Source organism: Mauremys mutica, chromosome 10 (assembly GCF_020497125.1).
Source record: "Mauremys mutica isolate MM-2020 ecotype Southern chromosome 10, ASM2049712v1, whole genome shotgun sequence".
Classification (NCBI taxonomy): Eukaryota; Metazoa; Chordata; order Testudines; family Geoemydidae; genus Mauremys; species Mauremys mutica.
In genome coordinates, this window is record NC_059081.1 from 52,571,180 (window position 1) to 52,596,236 (window position 25,057).

Here is a 25,057-nt window from a genome sequence, read left to right on the forward strand (position 1 = left end):
TCCCTGCTGTGGCCTCTGTCTGGAGATTTTTTAAAAATGCTTTGGAATTTCGTCTTCTGTAACGGAGCTCTGATAGAACAGATTTGTCTGCCCATACAGTGATTACATCCGTACGGTCCATGCTGGAGCTCTTTTTGGATCTGGATTTCGGACTGCATCGCCACCTGTGCTGATCGGAGCTCCACGCTGGGCAAACAGGAAATGATATTCAAAAGTTCATGGGGCTTTTCCTGTCTACCTGGCCACTGCATCCGAGTTCAGATTGCTGTCCAGAGCGGTCACAGTGGTGCACTGTGGGATACCGCCCGGAGGCCAATACCATCGATTTGCGGCCACACTAACCCTAATCCGATATGGTAATACCGATATTAGCGCTACTCCTCTCGTTAGGGAGGAGTACAGAAACCGGTTTAAAGAGCCCTTTATATCGATATAAAGGGCCTCTTAGTGTGGACGGGTGCGGCGTTAAATCGGTTTAACGGTCCTAAAATCAGTTTAAACGTGTAATGTAGACCAGGCCTATGAGAAAAAAAGAGGTTTGTCTCATAGAGTAAGAAGCACCTGCCACCCTTAGCCCAGCATGTGGCAGTGTGAATTGTAACACAATCCTGCTCCTATTGCTAGACAGCTCTTTACTGAACTAGCTCCAGAGACACCGCCATAATATTGGTACATTGCCCAAGGATTTTACTGACCTTTGATTAAAGTTCATGAGAGTTACAAAAACTGAATGTAGTCTGGTTTCCGATGGGTTCTGACTTGTATGAAAACTTGTCATACAGCAATGAGTTCACCCATTCTAGTGTAAAGAAATAGATTGACTGGATATGCAAAGGTATTGAGTTTCAATGTCCATTGTATTGGGTGCCCATACAAATCAATGGATGGCTCTGATTTTTCTGGGAACTTGGCGATTCCTATGTTACAAGTTACAAATCAGTCAGAAGGTGTGAGAAGGAAAAAAGTCTCTGCACAGCTATTCCTCTGGTTTTGAAATGATTTTCTTTGCTTCTTCATGTTAAAGTTATGCAACAAGTTTTAAACACTCAGGAAAACCCTAGAGAATTTGGAGTTGTCACCAGTGTCAAACCAAGATGGAGAATATCACATTTCATCAGTGGGTTTTTACCTATTGTCCCTATATAAAAAAGCCTTTTATCTGCATATTCAGACTCTTTTGTATTCTTACAGGGAAGATGAAGAACATAAGAAAAACAACAACAAAGATTAGAGAAGCTAACAGTGACTTAGTAAAAAGGGCTATAAATAATAATGTATGAATTTGCAAAGAAAGTACATTTGCAATGAATGTATTTTGTGCCACTGGTGCAGCACAGAATGCTTAATAGAATCAATAATTATTCATGTGCTTTATGGACATTTTTCAAATTATTGTGGAACTGAAAACTGATGGAGTAAAGTTATTTCACGTCTACCTTTTTAAAAATGAAAACAGAGAAAATATGTTCACATCAAAAGTTTCCAGGTAATTTTATAAATGACTTCCTAATCTACAGACTCCTAAAATTTTGCACTGAAGCTCCAAGTCCTTAAATTTTGGGAGCTACATATTTTGCATAAACATCCCTGAGATAGACGTGCAATCTATGGGACCCTATGTCGGTATTTATTAATGTATGGGTGCCTGCTAAAAGATCTCAAAGCAAGATTAAAACCTAATTAAGTCTTAAAGTTCACCCCCATTTGCTGCTGGTAGGACCTAATCCTGTCAGGTACAGAGATTCTACAGTGAAGTGCTCAGTGTCCTAAACTCCTATGAAGTTTGCTCAAGCACAAATTTCATATGCATCAAAATATGGACATCAAAAGAAAGTGTACAGGAGATCACATAAATGTGGTGGCTGAGCTCAGTCAAGCCTCTGAAAACTTGGCCCTACATATGAATAAAGGCAGTGAGTTTTGTGTAGAAAATAGTGTAGTGGCTAGATATAGGTCTAGGATTTATGACGTCAGGGTTCTACAACTGGCACTGCCTTTGACCTTGATCTCTGTCTTTACCTGCCTATGTGACCCTGAGTAAGTCATATCATCTCTCTGTGCCTTTGTCTCTCCTCCCAGCCTGTGTCTGTCTTGTCTATTTAGATTATAGGCTCTTTGGGGCCTGAACCTCACTATGTTTGTGCACTGCCTTACACTGAGGGTCTGACCACAGATGGGATCCTCGGCACTGCTGTAATTCATGTAATAATATAAACACATTGAGAGAGAGGCCTAATGCTGATGTCACATTATTGTATAATTGTTTAATGTGGTGTGTTTATAAAGGTTTCACTACAGAAGTGTGAAGAACAATAAATGTGTAAACTGCTGATTTAAAGTGGCTTTTCTCAGTTCACTAAGAAACTCTACTTAGTGAACTGAGAAAAGCCATAAAACCATAAACCTTCATCCAGCTAGTAGGAAATGGTATGGTAGCTGGCAGCTGATTTTCTGGCAGCCAGAAAAGGCATTATTTATTATTATTATTAGGAAAGTGGGCACGTACTCTCTGCCTAGGAGTTTGAAACATGGATTTAGTCCAGTCTGTAAGAGTCATGCTGTACATGATAAAAATGGATAAATGGAAGGATGGAAAAAAAGCTCTCAGCTTTTATTATTGCAGATTCTAGGGTCATAAAAAGACCCACAACATGGAAAAAAAAGTATGGGAAAATAACAATGTCAATGTACAGTAATTGAACATGCATTTTACATCACTTCACATTGGAAAATTTTTTCTTCACCCAGATCACTACATAAATAAAGTAGTATTTCAAATTTCCCAGTGTACATGATTATTTTTAGTTGGTTATTCAGCCACTATATAAAAACAAATAAGAGCAAAGTGCTTTGACCTGGTCAGGGGCTCAGTATGTTAACATCATAACACCACTGCAGTTTGTCTACAAGCAGCTCTTGAGTAGTCTGAGAAGGCTACGTTTTATGTTTTGCAGGTACCAGCACTTAGAGTTCCCAACTGAGATCAGGGCAGTCTTGTGCTAGGCACTTATGGACACCCACAGTAAGAGACAGTCCCTTTCCTGAAGACCTTACAATTGAACCAGATAAGAGACGAAGATAGCATTATCCCCATTTTACAGGAGGGGAAGAGAGGTACTGAGAACTTCCCTTCCACAGCCTCAAGATATATTTTGGTGCTTATTTGTCTCTTTTGGGGCTACTGACATTTTCAAAACTCCTGCCCTTGCTAAAGCCAAAGTCCCAGAGGTCCTGAAGCAGGATTCCAAAACTAGGTGGGGCAATGCCTATCTCAAAACGGGGCCCAATCCTGTAGGTGTGCTCAGAACATGCCTAAGACCTGATACCTGAAAGACCCTGCAGCAGGAGGCTCAGATGCAGGCAACTGACAGAAGGAGGGGCAGGGACAGCTGGGGGCACAGGGAAACATAAAGTGAGGATGAGAGAGGTATCGAGTACGGTCATGAGAGAGAGAGAGAGAGAGAGAGAGAGAGAGAGAGAGGTGGTTTGGCTGCTAGAGAATGGGCTACGTGATGAGCTGACCTGGTTTAGGTGCCTAACTCCAGGAGAGGGTTCATGGCTGAGGATTCTTTCCTCTCCCTGACCCTTGTTCAGCATTTCATTTCCAGGTAGCTTAGGGTGGACCCCTACTCACTTTGCTGGCTTCTGAGGATACCTTTCCTAGGCTCCTAACTCTCCCCACATGTATGAGGAGCCTAGGCACGAAGCTCTAGACTGATTATCCTACTAGGCGGTGGGCTGCCGATGGGTTGGTTATTGCAATGCTAAGTGAAGCAAAGCCAAAGTACTTTTGAGGAACTGAACTTAAGTGATTTCCCCCTAGGTCTCCTGAATCCTAGCCTAGTGACTTACTCCTGTCTCTTCATTACTTTTGGAGCTATACAATCAAATAGAATGGAAACAAGCAAGTCCAGGTATAATTAGTTATATGCGATTCTGTGAACAATACATCATGAGTGTTCTGTACAGTATTATTAACACAATGCCACTGAGTTTGCTGAGAATTTCTCATGAGGTCAATACTCTTGAGAAAACACTACCAGAACTAATATTACCTTCCCCCAGAAGATAAAGGCAGATAGGAATTTAAGTTGACCGTACTATACATTGCTATTTATTATGAGTGAATGAATATTGCAACCTAAATCTTTCCGGCTTCACATTCCATAAAAAGCTAGCGAAGAACTCCTTGATTTGTTTAGAAAACAGATGTGGGATTGTGAGATAATTTGTAAGTAACCAGTGGAATAAGATGAATCTTAATTTTCCTCTATTTGAAAAGATGTGGAGCTTTATCCAAGGTTCTGTTTTAATTATTAGTCTGTCAAAACACAGGAAAACATTGACCTAGACCAGATCACAAAACACCTTAGGTGCCACAAAACTTATCTTGCTTTGAAAAAAAAAATCAGTGGCTGAACCTTATTTTCAAAGGGAACATGCAAATCGTGCTCCACCATCATTTAAGTGGTATAATATGTGGCATGCTCACACACGCCCCATTTAGGGGGGAAAAAAAAGCTTGACTGCAGAGGCATGTGATAGATTAAGGGTTTGGGTTTTTTTTATATAGTATACGTGATAATTACACGTATACTGCCTGATTGTGCATAATAACAAGGTCATATTGAGCCTGGTACAGAATCTCAGCATAATCCCTCATACAATTCATAAGATTTCAGCCTGATAATGCAGCACATGCATTCTCCAAAAATGGTGCACATTACTCTCCTCTTTGGACCCGAATGAGCTGGGAAGATGGACCCACCTTGTGCCCCTAACCTCCTGGCCCCCTTTGAGATGTCTCATGGTCCTGGGGCTGCTAGGACAGAGATGTTATATCCTTGGGGCAGCCGGTGTAGGAAGCAATCACTTGAGGCCAGAGAGCAGACAGCTAACCAAAACCTCCATTTTATTTACAGATACAGAGAGCTCACTCAGCCGGTTGAAACCGGCTGAGCTATCCCTTAATAGTCTAACTCAGTTGCCATAGTAACAAAACCCATGACAACCAAATACACAACAAGAGAGTATGGCAATGTTTTATAGAATTTAATAGGGACAGCCCTAGCAATTTTCTGTAGAAATGAAACAGGGTCCTATAGACATTATATTAAAACATACAGAATATAATAAAGAATAGTGGCTAATATGTGGGTTTATTGACCATTCCTATAGAATTCTAGAGCAGGGATAACATTGTCTATTTAGTTCTAAAAGAAAGAAAAACCCTTAAAAATACCAAAAGTCTAGCATTTCTATTAAATTCTTTAGGACTTTTCATTAATGGCACGCTCTGCTCCACTGAGTTCAATGACTAATTATGCTGGCCCAGCAGGGATGATCCAATGCCCATGGAAATCAATGGGAGCCATTCCACTGAATTCAAAGACATTGGATTTAGCTCCATGTTTGGTAATATCCTATGTTCATCCTCCATTTGGTATGACTCCTGTCTACTGGCTGAACATTTAGGCCCTTTTTATACTACTGGAAACTGACTAAGCCAGAGCCTTTTAAAATATATATATTTCCAAAAAGGTACTGACATGGTTTCAACTTGGTTTCTTTGGTCAGGCCTAACCACTACTTAAGCAGGATGTTTATAGTATAGGTCAGAGACTGGATGCTTTGCTGACCAATCAAAACTGAATTTCCAAACCTTTAATGGTTTATGTTATGCTCATGGCATCCAGACACAGAAGTTAAATTAAAAGACAGACAGACAGACAGACACTCACTCTTTGTGGAACATTGCAACGTAACATTATCTTATTCCTTAAATTCCAGAATCTTAACACAGGAGCCAAAAACAGAGAAATATCAGGCAGTGAGGCACAACTCACCTCACCTTGCTCTAGACCACTGGTCCCCAACCTTTTTGTGGCCAGTAGCAAATTCATGGTTTCAGAGGAGTGTGGCGGGCGCCAATAATTTTTCAAGGCTTATTTTGTATTTGCACATTAAATAATACAAAAAACCCATATTTAATATACATAATATATGAATCCATAAGATAAAAAGGGTAATTTTACATGTAAAAGGTATTAATAAATTATTTGCCAATTACTCTTTCACCTTGCCATGTGAATTTGCTCTTTTTTATCTACCTGTAAGAAAAATTAAGACATTTTTACAAAATAAATATCGTAAACAGTTTTCATCTTATTTATTTTTAAAAAGTTAAACATTGTTGAACTGCTGGTCCAAATATGTTTTATTTATTATTCTTACTTTAACATCGAATGAAGCCTGCAGCCCCAGAGTTCTCTGTCCCCGGAAGGCCGGGGCCATGGCAGCTCTCCCCTGCTGGGCACTAGGTGGGCGCACATAAATGCCCCGGCGGGTGCCAGGTTGCCTGCGGGCACCGCGTTGGGGACCACTACTCTAGGCTAACTCTTTGCAGGCTGATTGCTGCTAGACTCAGATTGCCTGCTTTCCTACAGAGCCTCCTAGTCTGTAAGCAGGATCAAGAAAACCCCTGTGAATTTCAAATAGTAGCCTACAATTAAACACAGTTTTCAATACACTACAGTTAATCCACCATCTGAACAGCACAAAGCAATGATGAGCCCTGGTTCAGCAAAGTACATAAGCATGGTCCTAACCTTAAGCACATTAAAAGTTTCATTGGCTTCAGCAGAACTACTCTCATAATTAAAATTGGCACATGCATCAATACCTTATACTGGCACTAGAAAAGGTTCAGAGAAGGGCAACTAAAATGATTAGGGGTTTGGAGAGGGTCCCATATGAGGAAAGATTAAAGAGGCTAGAACTCTTCAGCTTGGAAAAGAGGAGACTAAGGGGGGGATATGATAGAGGTATATAAAATCATGAGTGATGTGGAGAAAGTGGATAAGGAAAAGTTATTTACTTATTCCCATAATACAAGAACCAGGGGTCACCAAATGAAATTAATAGGCATCAGGTTTAAAACAAATAAAAGGAAGTTCTTCTTCAAGCAGCACACAGTCAACTTGTGGAACTCCTTACCTGAGGAGGTTATGAAGGCTAGGACTATAACAGCGTTTAAAAGAGAACTGGATAAATCCATGGTGGTTAAGTCCATAAATGGCTATTAGCCAGAATGGGTAAGGAATGGTGTCCATAGCCTCTGTTTGTCAGAGGATGGAGATGGATGGCAGGAGAGAGATCACTTGATCATTGCCTGTTAGGTTCACTCCCCATGGGGCACCTGGCATTGGCCACTGTCGGTAGACAGATACTGGGCTAGATGGACCTTTGGTCTGACCCGGTACGGCCGTTCTTATGTTCTTACCTTGCTAAAGTAGGGCCATAATCATCAGCCCTACTAATATCGTAGATGCAGCTCAATTCATATTAGCATCCAAAAGCTTGGCTAAAGCATCATCAATTATCTGAATTTTTCCCATTTGTAAATACCACAGTATAGAACTTTCTCCATTATTTTCTAGGTTGGGCTGTGCGAGGAAAATTTTTGTGAGAATACCTCTCTTACCTGATCTTAGTATTTCCTATTATTGCGACAACCAGGAAATACAGAAACACACATAAATATAAATAAAAAATAGAATGAAAAATAACTTTTTCCAACTTCAAAATAGATTCTGTTTAGACTTGCTTTGTATCATTTCTTGCCTTTTATGCCTTTTTGAAAGCTTAATTTTCCTATGGTTTGACTGTTGTGTGCTCTCATAATTATTTCACTAGCATACATGATGTGAAGCCTAATTTTCTCCTCTATTAAATGTGATTAGTATAAATGCAGACCCAGTGTTTTCTCATGGGGGATATTTTAATGGTTATAATTCTTTTTGCAAGGGTAGTCAAACTTAAATGATATACATCTAAAAATGTTTAGAGGTTAATATAATAGCCTTTAACACCAGAGATGTAACTAAGTTGAATAGTTTTAATATGTCAGCCTGATCCATGGTAGATATTCTTGTGCAACAAGTCATCTTATCCAGGGTTAATTCATCCATGGCATACAGTACAGCACCAGTGAAGTCCTGCTAAGGAGCTAAGTTGTGGGTGTGCTGGTGGATCTATGTTGACTTTCCCCTGCTCAGGAATTGCCCCTATGGTAAATAATTAATTGAACTCTCAATGCAATGCTGTACTGACTATGGCAAAGGCAATCTTTGGATGTATAAGCATAGGATTATCACACACACACAAGCAGCAAGGTGGTATTACCTTTGTATTTGGCATCAGTGAAACCATTACTGGAATACTGTGCCCAGTTCTGGTGTTAACACTTCACAAAGGATGTTGAAAAATTGAAAGGGGGCAGAAAAGAGCTAAAAGTGATTTGAGGGATTCAGCACTTTAATCTAGCAAAAATGGTCAGAATGAGTATTGCTGGGCAATTTTTCCCCCCAATGAACAGTAAATTTACTGAAAAATGCATTTTTCTGGGCACCAAAACTATTTGCAAATTTAGGTCAAGTTCAGCAAATGGTTTTGTCCAAAAAACACCTGAAAACAAAAATTTTGAAAAACCCGAACCATCCCATTTTGACAATGAGTTTTAGGCATTCCATTTAGAAATAGCCATTACATTTGATTGCTTCTCTCCCTCCCCGCAGTTGGTTTTGTTGGGGGGGGGGGGAAAGGGGAGGAGAATAAATCATTCAGTTTTGGTTCTCAACGAAACAATTTTTTTCAGCCCAGATTTTTTGGTTGGCTCCCTGAACACACACACACACACACACACACACACACACACACACACACACACCACGAAAACAAAAAGACTTAACCAAAACCAGGTACTTGCTCTGCTCTAATAAAGGGATCCAATTGTCAGAAGCTGAAGCTAAACAAATTCAGACTAGAAATAAAGTGTAATTTTTGTAACAGAATGGGTAATTAACCTTTGGAACAATGTACATAGAAGGATTTCCAAAACATCCCTAAGAGATATGCTATAGTGCAAACAAAAGTGATGGGCATGATGTAGAAATTATTGGATGAAGTTCTATGGCCTGTGTTATGCAGGAAGTCAGACTAGGATCATCATAACAGTCCCTTGTGGCCTTAAAATCTACTATTCGGGAGTAGTTGGTATTAAGAAATGTTATGACTTATAATAATTACGCCAAACCCTTGAATAATATGTACCTTAAGCAAGTTCACACTCATAACCCTTAGGCTATATCTATACTACAATCTAGGTATATGATTCCCCTGCTCATGTACACATACTGGGGCTAGCTGTTATTGAGTAGCACAGGGAACACCACATACTGGGGCTTAGCCATCTTGAGTACAAACCCGCTTGAAACTAGTTGGTAAATACTAAGTGGCTAAGCCACGCCTCCATCACAACTAAATATGCTACCATGGCTATGCTGCTATTTATACTCGTGCTAGGTCGATGAGAGTTAGAGGAGTATGTGTACACTAGCAGGGGTATCACACCACTAGTTCATAACATAGACGTAGCCCAACATGTTCCCTATGTAGCATGCTGACTGCAGTTCTCGCAGTGAATTCCTTGTGAGATACACACTATCATCTGCTCAATATTCTGTACATTTAATCCAGTCAGTCACTTTCATTACCTCTACTTAGAGGCCAAAGGTTTGTTTGACTCTGCTGGAACAGTCCGCATGTATCTCCCAAACAATACGGTCACATAGGTATAATTATAAGAAAAAACAGCATGAAAGCACATCTAATCTTAGCTCAACAAAAGTCAGTCTAAATAGAGCCAGGTGTACAGGCAAGAAAAGAAATAGAAATGTAAATACTTGTATCTTTTGTGTGCTTGTTTATCTCACCTATCTGAAAAGCAGCAAGACAGCTTGTAAGTACTTTAGTCCCCCATCCCTTCCAACTCTCTAGAGCTTTCCAAAATAGTTATATGTAGCCTCTGAAAACAAAAAGTGGGACTTCTCTTAATTTTTCATTCCAAGGCAGAAAATGTTCTCTCATAGTTAAGGTTTTAAATCCTAAGGTCTTAAGATGAGAGGAATAAATGGAAAACAAGCAACATATGACATCCATATCTGCTCACTTCAATAGTAAAATAAAAAATACAATAATTTTTCATAATCTGTCTCTACAAGTCCATCTTTATCCCCATTCCTAGTGCCAAAACTCTTGTCCAATCCTTAGTCACCTCACACATCAACTGCAGGAACCTTCTGCTCCCTGTTTTCTCTACATCTCATCTCACTTCCCTTCCAGTCCATTCAAAATCTGGTTGTTACAATCATTTTCTTTGCTTCCAGTGACATTGTTCCCCTTTTCAAATTCTTTGAGATGTAGTAACTGCTGTATCATATGGGATATTCTGGATATTTATTAAACAATGTATGTCTACCACTAAAATGATAAGAAAGGTATTTGCTATGGTGAATGATAATTACTCAATATAACTTGAAGAATAGCATAAAAACCTACATGGAACTAGGAAGGAAGAACACAAGATGAGGGAGGGAAAAATTTGGAGAAGGCACTATAAGCCATTCTGTATGCACATGACTAGAATCCTGGTTGAAACATGGAGTCATGTGATTACCCATAATATGGTATATGAAACAAATAGTAAAAGATATATAGTCAGAAGACATGTATTTCTATCTGGAAAGGCTAGAGGATCCCCCTGCGCCGCCCCCTTTTCGTAGCATATTTTGCTTGCCACAGATGAAATAACAAGACTTAGAAAGAAATTAATAGATTCAAATTCCCTTACATATTTCACAGCAAGTTAAATTATGCAAGTTATTTTCAGACAAAGGTTAAAATGAGTATTTGAAATATATAACTATATCCTTTATACTGTAAAGAATGTCTGAAAGCTGACAAAGGCAAATAGAGAAAATTGTTGTGAATATTCATTCATATTTCAAGAACAAATTAACTATTTTATTTCTAAAAGGAGGCATATTTGATCTGCCTGAATCTTCTCCATATCACAAAACAGATGAACAGAAGCATCAGAAACTGGAAAGCACTTAGTGGTTGCAGACACAAATAGGCAGCTATAGTTTAAAAATGTAGAAAATAACTTAACTTGTACTGCTATATTAATAGTCAGAAAATCGTTACACAAAAAAGAAAGGGATTTACTTAGAAACAATATTTCTTCTAAGTAGAAATGTCTAACCTGTCTCTTCCACTCTCAGTATTCCTTTGACTACCCAAATGGCACTAATGGAGACATGATTTTAATAAAGTTAATAAGACTACATACCGACTAGCTTGCCAATACTGTAAAATGCAAATGCTTTCAGCCCTCATACCTGAATCCCTTCATGTTTATGTACCTTTAGCAGCTGGTGGCACTTTATGCTTACTTAGTTCTCTTAAGTGGCCTCTAATTACCAAATGGTTTGACATCTCAGCTGTAAAGTGAGACAAGAAGCTAGTATTTTTAATGAATTTATGCTAGAAAATGGCACTCCACGAGGGAATGTTATAAGCCTATTATTATTCAATAGCATGATTGATGAACTTGTAAATAGACTTTTGAATCATTCCAAAATAACAAAGGAATTATTTATGCATATAGTTGTCATCAGAATGAGCCATGGGGGTGGGGGCAGGCAGTGGGAAAGAGAGACTTAGATAGACACAGAGACAGAGATGTGCTGGCATCAGTACAAATTGAAGACACATTGCAAGTACAATAGCTATTGTTCTGGATTTAGGGATGGACAACCAAGTAGTTTATCACAAATAAATCAATGTCAACTTTACTTACAAGTCTGATGAATTGAGGTAGCTAATATTAATTTGTTTCTGTATTTGAGATCATTCAAGCTATCTTCCAAGTTTCAATATTTATTTGTGCCGTTTAATTATACATTATATCTGAAAAGACACAAATAGCCAAATAAACGGGGCTGAGGCAATGTTTCTCCTACTATATAGAAGGATCAGGTTCACTTTCTTTTACCTATTAGGCTTTCAGCCTTGGTTGCTTGCTCATGCACAGTACAGTGGGAATGTATTTTGTCCGGGCAGCAGGAAGCCAGCCAATATTCTTTTAGCACTCTCTTCCAGCTAATTCATGGACAGTGGATTTGGAAGGGCACATGATTCCCACCCTACTGGGCAGAGAAAGCGCAGTATGATAGCAGCCAACTATATATAATGTCATAACACGTTGAAACAAAAGGTTACTGGCACCAAGCGGTATGCACAGTGTGAAAAGATTGTTTGCTGTTTCTGGCATTTTTATGTATGGAAGGAAGAACATATCAGATAAATATTCAATTTGGGGCTGTAGTTTCAAATCTGTAGTTCATACTGATCTTCCCATCCTTACCATCTGCTCTTCCAGCCTCTCCATCTGCCTGTCTTGCACTCCTAAATATTCCCTTGACTCTCTGTAGGGATTAGCAGACCTCTTGTCACCTTCTCTGGCCCTCTCCACTATGCATAAACTGCCAAGTCTGTTTGCAGTGGTCTCTAGATCTCCCAGCTTCTAGACTGGATTTCTCCAATACTCCATTGTTTTTCCATATACCCTTAGTGTTCCAGGTCTCTTCCTAGATTTTGCACAATCTTTTCCAATGTTCTGCAACCCTCTTCCACTTTCTTCTAATGCTCTTCAAACCTTCTTACATATCCTACCATTTCCTCTTCTGGATAATATTTTAGCCTTCTATCTGATAATTTATCTTCTCTCATTAATCCTTGGACCTGCTGGTACTTTCTGATGTTTCCAAGCTCTCCTTTTAACTACTGATATGACTTTCTCCATTCTCTTCCACTGTCCGTGGGCCTTATTACTTGCTTCCCAGATATCATTTTTGGAAGCTAGCAGCTCGTGCATTCTCTGTGCATCAATCTTCCCTAGCAACATACACAGTCAATGTTTGTCTGAAGAGCTCTGAAGGGATCTTGAACTTTGCCTTTTCACTTCAGCTTTTGAAGGGATGCCCCTCTACTGTTTTGTTACAATTTTCTCAGCAGGAGGAATTACTTTTTAAATCTAACACATGCTACTGATAACTCATTTATGCTGTTGATTAGAAAATGTACTCGACTATGGTATATTGATATAATGTTTATTCTGTGAAGTCATTTACCAAAATAAAATAGACTGCAGCATCAGTAAAGTCACTATCATTCCAGAAATTTTCAACAAACCTTACACAAGTTACAGAATATTTTCCCCAGTACTGATATCAATATATTGTTCATCGGCTGCTTTTTTTGATACATCATAAATTGACAAATCTATCTACGCCATTCATTCCTTTTTACCATTTTATCATAGAAGCAGCAATGTTTTATTTCCATGTAAGCCACTAAGAATAAACTGTTGAGTTACATTTCCAATAATGGCTGTATGTAGTTGATTATTTAACCTCTATTTGGGTTACAGGGATATAACCAACTTTGATTTTACTATAAAATTATATGAGAGAAATCTTGGAGAAGGCTCTTAATGAGAAAGGCACTTTTAGAATTGAGCAGAGGAGTAATATTAAGGGCTAGACTGTGCCAGCATTAGTCACGTTGGTTAGCATGCAGTAGTTGCCTTAAAGATAATGGGACTGCTCATGTGAGTAAGTGCAACCCTTATGTTGGGCAGCACGAGCCAGTCCTATCTGCTTCCATTATCACAAAAATGAAAGAACCAGGATCTGCTCAGTGCAAGTACACTAAGAATGGTCAGCAATTTCTTTTAATTTCTAATGTTGTATGTTAAACAGTGTTTGAAACCATACACAGGGACTGAGACTTAAGGAGCCAAGAGGTGAGAGACACAACCAGCTAGCAGGGGCATGTTTTTATTACTAGATGTAATTGAGCTAATGGTAATTGAGCTTTACGACTAATATTAATTTATAAACATCACCAAGAAACTGAAGATATTAAGATTAGGTTCATTTTAATTCAATAACTTCTAAGAAAATATTTGTACATGATTTCAATAATTTCCATCCCATCATCAACCTCAGCCTAGATCAATCCACACAAGCGGTCCATTTCCTGGACACTACTGTGCTAATAAGCGATGGTCATATAAATACCACCCTATACCAGAAACCTACTGACCGCTATACTTACCTACATGCCTCCAGCTTCCATCCAGGACACACCACACGATCCATTGTCTACAGCCAAGCTCTAAGATACAACCGCATTTGCTCCAATCCCTCAGACAGAGACAAGCACCTACAAGATCTCTATCAAGCATTCTTAAAACTACAATACCCACCTACTGAAGTGAAAAAACAGATTGACAGAGCCAGACGAGTACCCAGAAGTCACCTCCTACAAGATAGGCCCAACAAAGAAAATAACAGAACACCACTAGCTGTCACCTTCAGCCCCCAACTAAAACCTCTCCAGCGCATCATCAAAGATCTACAACCTATGCTGAAAGATGATCCCACACTCTCACAGATCTTGGAGGACAGACCTGTCCTCGCTCACAGACAACCCCCCAACCTGAAGCAAATACTCACCAGCAACCACACATCACTGAACAAAAACACTAACCCAGGAACCTATCCTTGCAACAAAGCCCGATGTCCACATATCTATTCAAGTGACATCATCATAGGACCTAATCACATCAGCCACACCATCAGGGGCTCATTCACCTACACATCTACCAACGTGATATATGCCATCATGTGCCAGCAATGCCCCTCTGCCATATACATTGGACAAACCGGACAGTCTCTACGCAAAAGAATTAATGGACACAAATCTGACATCAGGAATCATAACACTCAAAAACCAGTAGGAGAACACTTTAACCTATCTGATCATTCAATGACAGACCTGCGGGTGGCAATTTTGCAACAGAAAAGCTTCAAAAACAGACTCCAATGAGAAACTGCTGAGCTGGAATTGATATGCAAACGAGATACAATCAACTTAGGTTTGAATAGGGACTGGGAATTGCTGAGCCATTACAAACATTGAATCTATCTCCCCTTGTAAGTATTCTCACACTTCTTATCAAACTAACTGTACTGGGCTATCTTGATTATCACTTCAAAAGTTTTTTTCTTACTTAATTGGCATCTCAGAGTTGGTAAGACAACTCCCACCTTTTCATGTTCTCTGTATGTGTATATATATCTCCTCAATATATGTTCCATTCCATGCATCCGAAGAAGTGGGCTGTAGCCCACGAAAGCTTATGCTCAAATAAATGTGTTAGTCTCTACGGTGCCACACGTACACCTGTTCATTTGTACTCTGGTTCTTAACTCCCTCTTCGGCACCACCTCCTTCTCTCAACTTGGGAACTCGAGTTCTAGAATGGATCTATTGGAAAGATCTTGCAGATATGTTCATAAGGGACAGAGCGAGAGCAGTACAAGGCCTGCCTACCCCTTACACCCTATTCTGCAGGGTGCATGTGCCTTGTATGGGTCCTCTGCACAGTGCAGTATATGGTATGTGACTTACGGTCTCTCTTTCATGAGATAATTTGTGAAAATGAATTCTTCATCTCAAAGCATTCTCTTCCTCGCTATGGAGATCATTCACCAGGACAGCAGATTGCTGAGTCCTGTGGAAGCTGATGAAAATGGAGAGTAAGCTACAATCACATATACAGATGAACAATTAAATGAGTAGCAGCTATGTTTGAGTAGAATACCAATTAGAGTGAAATTGTGGATTTAGTTCATAGTAATATATACAAAACTTCCCTTGGGCCCAATTTTGTTTCACTTCAATGTTCACTTCCTGAGATGCACTTACAGTTTGAGATTCAAATTAGTCCAAAAGTCAGCTGAAACAACCTAAGGGTACGTCTACACTTACCTGCCGGTTCGACGCGGAGAGTTCGACTTTTTGGAGTTCGAACTATCGCGTCTGATCTAGACGCGATAGTTCGAACTCCGGAAGCGCCGCGGTCGACTCCGGTACTCCACCTCGGCAGGAGTTGGCGGAGTCGACGGGGGAGCCGCGGAGTTCGACCCCGCCGCGTCTGGACGGGTGAGTTGTTCGAATTAGGGTACTTCGAATTCAGCTACGCTATTCACGTAGCTGAATTTGCGTACCCTAATTCGAACCCCCTTCTTAGTGTAGACCAGGCCTAAGTCTTGCCTGATTTCAGGGAGAATCCACACAATTTCATCTACCCAAACACCAGCATTTATCCAGATCATGAAAGCTCAGCAAGTTTTTTGGTGAAGATGGCCTGACCTTCAGGTTTGGAATGACACTCAGAATCAGATGTTTCAAACAGCAGTACTACATTACTGACTCAGACTTGCTCATTGCCAGAAGATAAACCACTTCTCCAAAGTTGGGACATCAGTATCATCAACAGTACATTAGTGCATATTGTATCTGGAGTTCAAATCTGTTTGTCTGGATGAACTGCATTTCAAGGAAAACATAGGGAAAGTATTTCCCCAAATTATAGAACATGTTTTCCAGGCTCTGCAGTTTACTTAAAAAAACCCCAACTTCATGAGGTTCTCATTCTTAACCAGACATATTTATATACAGCGACTCCTCACTTAACGTTGTCCCGGTTAGTGTTTTGTTGTTACGTCGCTGATCTATTAGGGAACAAGCTCGTTTAAAGTTGCGCAATGATCCCTTATAATGTCTTTTAGCAGCTGCCTGCTTTGTCCACAGCATGCAGGATTCCCTGGAAGAGAGCCCCTCCTTGTGGGGATTAGAACTGAGGTGAGGAGGGGCAGAAGCCCCCCACCCTCATCAGCTCCTCTAAATTCCCTGTAAGGTATGTGGCTCCACAGCTGTCGAGCAGGAGTTCAGGTTGCCCTCCCCCCACCAGGGCTGGCTCTGGCTTTTTTGCTGCCCCAAGACACCAACAAGGGTGCAGGGAGGCCGGAGCGGCGAACCAAAAAAAAAAAAATGGTGCAAACTTTCGGTGCCACTTACTTGGCGGTTTGCGGCTGCCTCCCCTGGCTGCACTGGCAAGCCTCTGGGTGGGTGGCGGCTGCACTCTGGCTAGCGGGACTCCCTGCGCTGCAGACATGCCCTGGGCAGCGGAGTGCGCGCCCCGGCTAGCAGGGGGGAGTGAGCTGGGGGGGGAGAGAGAGAGAGAGAGAGAGAAGGGGGCGCCCAGGGCTTCCTTCAGCCGGGGCGCTCGCCACTAGGCCCCTCCCGCCACGCTGCCTGCTGGGACGGCTACGCGCTGCTCCCACCTGCAGGTGAATTGAAAGTTGTCTGCTGGCGGGGAGGGAAGGATGCGGGCTGCCGGGCTTACTGCAGACCTGGCACTGGTTGGGGCAGACGGAGCATGTAGCCCGCTCCCAGCAGAGCCCTCCCCTCCTCCGCGCCACCGCCCCCTACAGTGGTGCACTGAAAGTCATCAGCGAAACAAAAGAAAAACAAACATCCCTCCCTCATTTACATTAATTCTTATGGGGAAATTGGATTCCTTTAACAACGTTTTGCATAAAGTTGCATTTTTCAGGAACATAACTACAACGTTAAGTGAGGCATTACTGTACAGTTTTCTCTTAATAAAACACAGACTTTTCCTTCTGGTCTAATCTTTCCCTTTGTATAATTCATTGAATGTCTGGAAATGCACTTCACTTTCTAAGAAGCTCTCTAATTGAACCACAAAATAAAAATACCAATATTATTTTTTGGGCTAGATCAAAAAACAACTGGATCTAAAGCTCTCTCCCAACTAATTCCAAACAACTTCCTGTCTGTTTAAATTCCAGCAGAACCCAGAAATAAGTTCTGGTGGGTACCTCGGTATGCCGCAGTGGCACTCTGAAGAATCCTTGGTCTGAAAAACTTAATTCTAACACATGATAATAAATCCTTGAATAGAAAGTATTTGTTTGTATATGTACATTTGATGATATAACCAACCAGAGATCATAGAAATGGGAAATACATTGGGGCTGTGAGGTAGCAAGTCAGCTGAAATATACTTAACATCTGAAAGAGTGGTAACTATTCTGGAGGGCATAGATGTGGTTTGAAAAACCTTTTAAAGCCAAACCAAAGCCCACTAAAGTCAGTCTTAGAACTGACTTTAATAGGCTTTGGATCAGGCTTTTCTAGAGAAACCATCTCTCTCCTCCTCCCCTCTTCCTAACAATCTATCAACTATACAAATGTAATCAAGCAACATGAAACTGTAATCTTGGTAAATATCTAGTCAGATTGTGATGGTTATTTCAGTTAAATAACTGATGTGAATTGCACCTTTGGTTCATGCATCTCATTATGTTATCTTCCCACAGAGATATATTTGTGGAGTTCATGTTATTGCTGAGTTGCCTGTGTACAGCTGGAACAGATGCTTTGATTCCATAGATCTACTGAAACAATTAATTTAAACCAACAAGAAGAGAAAAAGATCCAATCCCTTACTGGAAAATTTAAGACATATACATACACGTGTTCTCTCTCTCCCCCTCACACACACACACACACACACACACTATGGCTATAATGTTCCGAGCAATATATATGAACACTCTGGGAACTGAAGAAAGTGGTTTTAGCACTCTAAGTATCAACAAATTGTTTATTCCCTTGCAAGTCAGACTGCTGGAGAACATATTTAACTTACATCATTCCCACTGTTATCCTCCACATCAAAGAGATGATTATTTATGCAACAAGATGTAACTGCGGAAGCAGTTTTCTCTGAAATAATCACACCCTTGAGACGTTATGAGGCACAGAGTTCATTACTGTTGAGAAGAAAAGTATATTTTGCTCTGGATAAGAAGGAGTTGGAGTTCAGAATACTGAACTGCAGTTTCAGCTGTATGGAGTGGTTCACTTAGATTAATATTACCCTTTAGATCATTCACCTCAGTCAATCAGAATGTTCTACTAGCCCAAGTAGCTTTATTAACCCCTGAGTTCCTATGTTGCTACATTTGCAGAAGGTTACTGTTTTTGAAAGTCAGGCCCATTAGTTTAATTTTAATACCACTGGATTAGCAGTATATATCCAAAAGATATATTAGTATTAATACAGAAGGAAGAGAGTCTTCAGGAAGTCCCAAACAATGCAGAAGTTAAGGATCTGACCAGTCAAGAGATGTTATTTAATTGTTTAATAAGAACAACATAGGTCTGATGATGGCAGGATACCCAATACATCCTCACTGCAGCACAAATGCATAATGCTACCTACCTGAGACATCCTTACTTGTAATTCACAATGAGATCAGTAATGTGGTACTTTTGGTTCATGGTCCCATCACACCTTTTCACACTCAAGACACATCAGAACATGATTTATTGTGACATGTACACCATATTAATTACAAATTTAATTACCTTTTAAAAATGTGTTGGGGCTGGAAAGAGTTGATTGTGGAAGAGTTGGGAGAGGTTTGACAGGCTGTCGGGACCAGGGCAAGGGAGCTAGGAACATAACTGGATCCGTCAGGCATGATGGAGATTACTTTACGTTTCAGGGGTGGGGGTGTGGATGAAGTTGTAGAATAACTTCAGAAACTCCCACTCATCTCCTCATCACACCTATAGCTGCATTATGCCATAAAGTCTTTGGGGTATGCCTTCCACTCCAGCTACTCTGTCCTGGTTCAGAAGCACCAACTAACCATGGAGTTGTCTTAACTGGCCACCTAAGGATTCCTTTAGACAGGGGGAATTCTTAACTAGCACAATGCTGCTGAAGTGACTAGTATATCCCATCCTAAAATCAATGCTAGAGAGGGCATCTGTCTCATGGGTCTTCTCTATACACCAAAGATTATAAGATCTCCAGCAGGAATACAGCATGTCCTCATTCATTTCTAAGCTTTCAGAATACACAGAACTAGTCAAGCAGACAAAATACACATTCACATCATCAAAGTGGTAAGGCAACTACAGGGAATCAACAACCTCTGGGAAGAAATAGACATACACTAGATGGTTTTGGATAAGTACCTAAGATAGATACTGAGGCATTTACTTTCCAGTAAAAAGTAGTAATAGTTCAGTCGACTGCATATAGTGAGTGGGAAAATCAGATAACTTTTTCAATATTACAATGTGCTTGCATAAGTAGATTAATCTGAAATGGTAAACCAACAGCCATATTGTGATATGGGCCCTCTTTCTGTTCTTTAATATACCTCATGACATTTTGATAACCAGGGGAAGAAGCCTTGCAACCACTCATATTTTGAAGAAAGAATCCAAAGAAGCGGTTCAGAGAGACATTAAGAGAGACAAAAACAACAGGCTTTGGGGGCAAGAAAGTAATATAACATCCCTCATTTGTTTAAGTAGAAAGTGAAATAAATACAGTCAGTTGTCTATGTGAATGATCATCCTATGTTAGGGTAGTGAATAAGAACGGCCATATTGGGTGAGACCAATGGTCTATCTACCCCAGTATCCTGTCTTGTTACAGTGGCCAATGCCAGGAGCTTCAGAGGGAATGAACAGAACAGGTAATCATCAAGCGATCCATCCCATTGCCCATTCCCAGCTTTTGGCAAACAGTGGCTAGGGACACCATCCCTGCCCAGCGTGGCTTAGAGTCATTGATGGACCTATCCTCCAGTAAGAACTCTCCATATAAGTGACAAACAATAGCTATATAAGCACACCGGTCTTGCTTTTCAGTAGGATAACGGCTTAGTAATCATTCAGTTACAGGCCTTACATCCTTTCTCCAGAAGTATAGTGCATAGCTATATTGAAAAAAATAGTTGGAAATCATTTTAAGTATATAGAGTGGATGGAAACGTTATAATCTTCATCTGCAGTCAGTCATTTTCCCCTTTCTTTGTGGCAAATAAACAGGTTTAAATAATTCTGCCCCTTGTTTCCCTTTTTATACAGAGTGTTTTGCTTCTGGCTTCAATGCAGCAGAGTTCTAGTAGAATTTCTCACTCTTTAGATTGACAGATTTTCTTTTAATCTAATCTTTATTTTTAAATTTAGCTTCTGATTCATTAACTTTGTCCTTTTCGTTTTCTCTCTATTCTCGAATCTGTTCCTAGGTCTTCTAATGTAACTGTGGAAGGTTGTTTGGTTGTCCCTCCCCCCATTATAATTTCACAAATACAAGATTGAAGGCTTCCCATAACACTTCTTATGAAGAACTGTCTTCAGAAATGATTTATTAAAAATATATAGTTTCTCAATATTACATCTCTCAATAAGCCAGTTCAACACTACCATAATTAACATTCAGCTTCAAAGACATACATGGGGCAAATGATCTTAAAAAACACAACTGCTCTAGTAGGATCTCTCATATCTTGAAGTCTAAATATATTACTTCTGGGAATAAAGCAACTGTCTGTTCTTGAAAAGTTGTCACAGCGAGAAGAACAGAATGAATATTCTTTAACATTAACATGCTGTGCTCTCCAGGTCTCTGAGAGCATATTCATTTATTGTGCCAATTAATGCATTTGCTGCCTTTGAAACATATTTAGATCTATGGGACAATCTATTCAGCTCAGCATTTAGTAAATTGTCAGATTACCTCTCCAAATTGCTGTATTATGCAAGTGTTCAGTGCATTTTAACCATCACTTCTTTGGAAAAAAATAACTCACGTGTAGTTTATCAAGGAACAGCCTTGGCTGTTGGAAATAAGGATGAGCAAGCACCTTGCCATCTATGTGCAAGACTTTCCTTAGTGATGATATTTGCAGAATGGCTGATGGGACATCTTCTGAAGACATAGCAAGAATACCCCACTTAACACCCCCTCCACACACACACACACACACACACACACACACACACACACACACAAATGAGGAACAGACAGAGTTTATAATCCTTTCACTTGGAATGGATGCTTTTGATTCTTGGATATGGGAACTATATGCCACAATAAAAGGTCACTGGTAATGCTTAAGATAAATCAACCCATCTCCAAAGCAGATTTAGATTTCAAAGTACTAAAAAGGCCATCGCCCATGCACAAGTAATATTGTGTAAAATATGCTATCGGAACAACATATTGATATGAAAATTCCATGAGCATGAGTAGTAAATTAAGAAGGAGCATTTATACCTTCCCCATGTTTGTCTTGTTGTTTTCCCCATCTATGATTGTTTGTAAAGCAAAATTTAAGGCATTTGAAAGTGGTACTAATGAAAGCCCTGGAAAGTTAAGTCCTCTGTGAAACCTACCGATCACCACATTTATGTCCACAGTGTGATCCATCAAACGTTGCAGACATCTGCTAGCCTGGCACTCAGATACCAGAGAATATTCTCCAAAGAGAAAGTCCAGGATACACACCTTAACACACTTAAAACCACTTTCACCAAACACGGACACTCAACCAAAGAAGAAGATTGCATCATGGAATGGCCCACCAAAATACTTTGGGAGAACTTGTTTCTGTAGAGAAAAAAAAAACAACCTATGACTGCATATCCCTAGTTGTCACCTACCACCCCATACTAGCATAGGCGTCGACTCCACAGGTGCTCCGGGGCTGGAGCACTCCCAGGGGAACAATTAGTGGGTGCTCTGCACCCACTGGCAACCAAGACAAGCCCCTCTCACCCATTTCCACACCTCAGCTCCTCCCCCACACTTGAGCACACCACATCCCCATTCCTCTGCCTACCTTCTAGCACTTTCCATTACCAAACAGCTGTTTGGCGGCACTTAGGACTTTCCAGGAGGGAGTGGGGAGGAGCAGGGATCCGGCATACTCAGGGGAGGAGGCAGAGAAGAGGCAGGGCAGGGGCAGGGACTTGGGAGAAGGGGGTGGAACGGGGGCAGGGTGAGGGCAGTGCAAGGGCGGGTCGAGCACTCACCGGGAACAGTGGAAGTTGGCGCCTATGCATACTAGTACCCAATACAGGGTATCAAACAATGACAACTCTATGGGGACCACATCCTCAAAGAAATCTTTCCTGAGTCCCCTGTTCTGGCCTTCCAACTATCCCTCCAACCTCGCCAAGCTCATCAGGAGAAGCAAACTCCCCACAGACCAGGACACACCAATTCAAAGTGGTACCAGACCCTGCCAGCACAGGTGCAAAACCTGCATACATATCTCCACTGCTAATATGATCAACACCCCGCAGAACACACCTTTCAATTTCCATGTGTCGAACACATGCCTATCACAAGACCTACTGTAAGACAAGCTCAGTTCTCATAGTTAGACTGTAAGCTCTTTTGGGGGCAGGAACTGTCTTTCTGGGTTCTGTTAGTTGGAGAATTTCTAGCTTAAGGAGATAGACCCAATTAGCTCTGTTTGAATGAGCATGCTAAGCACAGAAATCTAACTGCCGTGTCATGAGTGGTGGGAGGAGCAGCTGTCTGAGTATATACCTAGGAACTTGGATGGGATCATACTCCAGTGACTAGCCCCTCCTGCTACTCAAGTCTACTTGTACTTATTTTCAGTGTGCTAGCTAGTTCAGAGCTAGTGCAGGTATGTCTCCTTGAGCCTGAAACTACACGTCCAGTTTAAAACAGACATACCGTTTGTTCTCTACAGTGTCTGTCACAAAGGGGACCTTGTTTATGACGGGGCTCCTAATCCTCCTTCTAATAAGAGTATTTTCTCCTAAGTACTATTTATTATGCCTCCACTTATTTATTTAAAAAACTAGCTCTGTCCAAATAACATGTTACTGGCAGTTTCCGGGGAGGGATGGGGGTAACCCTCCCCAATAAATGATTAAGAAGAATATCCAAGTTAAAAATAAATTACCTTTCCTCCACCTGTGAATCAGCCATATAAAAAAGGGTTTCTGCTTTAGCAGTCTGTACCGTTTGCTGTCATCTGATTTTTAAAGTTATACTTCCCTGTTGCACTATTAAATAATCAATATGTTTCTTTTCTTCAGCAGTGGTTGGTCTCCTCTTTGCCGTGGCTGTCATATTATGATGAACTTCTCCTAGCTGGACTTTGCTTTCATTACATTCCACCTAATCAAACCAAATGATGCTGCCTCACACTGAGCCAACCAAAGGGATTCTGTTTAATCATAGATCATTCTAAACAAAGGAGATGGACTTAGTCCAAGTACCAACTGCATTTCTCAATCCTTGTTCCCTGATGAGCAAGAATTTATAAAATGCACCATTCCAAAATTCTCTCAGCACATGCACAGTAATAAGAGACATGTGTTAACAATATTAATCATTAAGTAATTGACTCCGTGTCAATTAAGAGACTTAAATGAGAGTGGGAGCGTGGTTAAGACACTGATCAAGGACTTAGTGAAGCTGGGTTCAGTTCCTGCCTCTGACACAGGCTTCCTTTGGGTGACCTTGGGCAAGCCATTTTATCTCTCTTTGTCTCAGCTCACCATCTGTAAAATGTGGATGATGATGATTTTAGTTTAAAAAAAAAATAAGCCAAACCTCTCACCTTCCAGAACTTGTTAGCGTCATTCCAGATCTTTGTCTAAACCCTGTCAATAGAGAGGCCCAGTGGGGGCAGGAAGGGGAGGGAGGGAGTGCTTATTCCCTTATACTGACAATGGCTGGACTTGTTTTTCCTCAAACGTTAAAAATAAATGTAAAAGATTCAAAGAGTTATGAGTGAGCTACATCAGAGGGTTAGAATGAAACCCCATATACAACCTGAGCTAGGACCTCCCTTACATGTATTTTTTGTGCGCCCATTAAAGAATGACAACACAAAGTTTCTAGATGCCGCGTTCGAAAGCTGGATAAAGACGTACATGAAAGCAGACATAATCCACCTGGCCTTCCCGCTGCTTCCCTCATAGCCTCTTTCCTCTGTATATCTTCTTACTGCACTCTCAGACCCAAATGACCAATTCCCAACTGCTTTTTCATGGTGGAAACAATTTGAAGGGGTTTTCAAAACTGGCAAAAAGACCAGACTGTCTCTGTGCAGATAAGTAGACTTAAGTCAGGAGGGAGTGGACTAGTAGAGTGAAACTGCCACCTCACACAGTGTGGGGAGCCTCTTCTGGTTCCTGTTGATTTGTTTGTGGCTCGCATGAATTTTCTTAGAACTTGCAGAGCAAATATGTTTGCGCCGAGTAGTTTAAAGGTTAACGTTTGCTAAAAAGAGGCAGAACAGTCTAATAGTTTGAGCATGAGGCTTGTTACCTGGAGCTACTCAGGCCTAATCCTGACTCTGACTCACTACTTCGCCTTCATCAAGTTACTCATCCTTTTTATGTCACTTTTTTCCAT

General features: G+C 40.6%; 1 long non-coding RNA gene across 1 annotated transcript in view; it reads right to left on the reverse strand.

Moving 5' to 3' along the window:
• The window catches only part of LOC123378855, a 39,754-nt gene extending 24,259 nt beyond the window's left edge, over positions 1 to 15,495 (reverse strand). The window contains exon 1 of the long non-coding RNA XR_006582766.1: positions 15,382 to 15,495. This is a non-coding gene — a long non-coding RNA (uncharacterized LOC123378855). The remainder of the gene's footprint in view (positions 1 to 15,381) is intronic.
• Between the last annotated feature and the right edge of the window lie 9,562 nt (positions 15,496 to 25,057).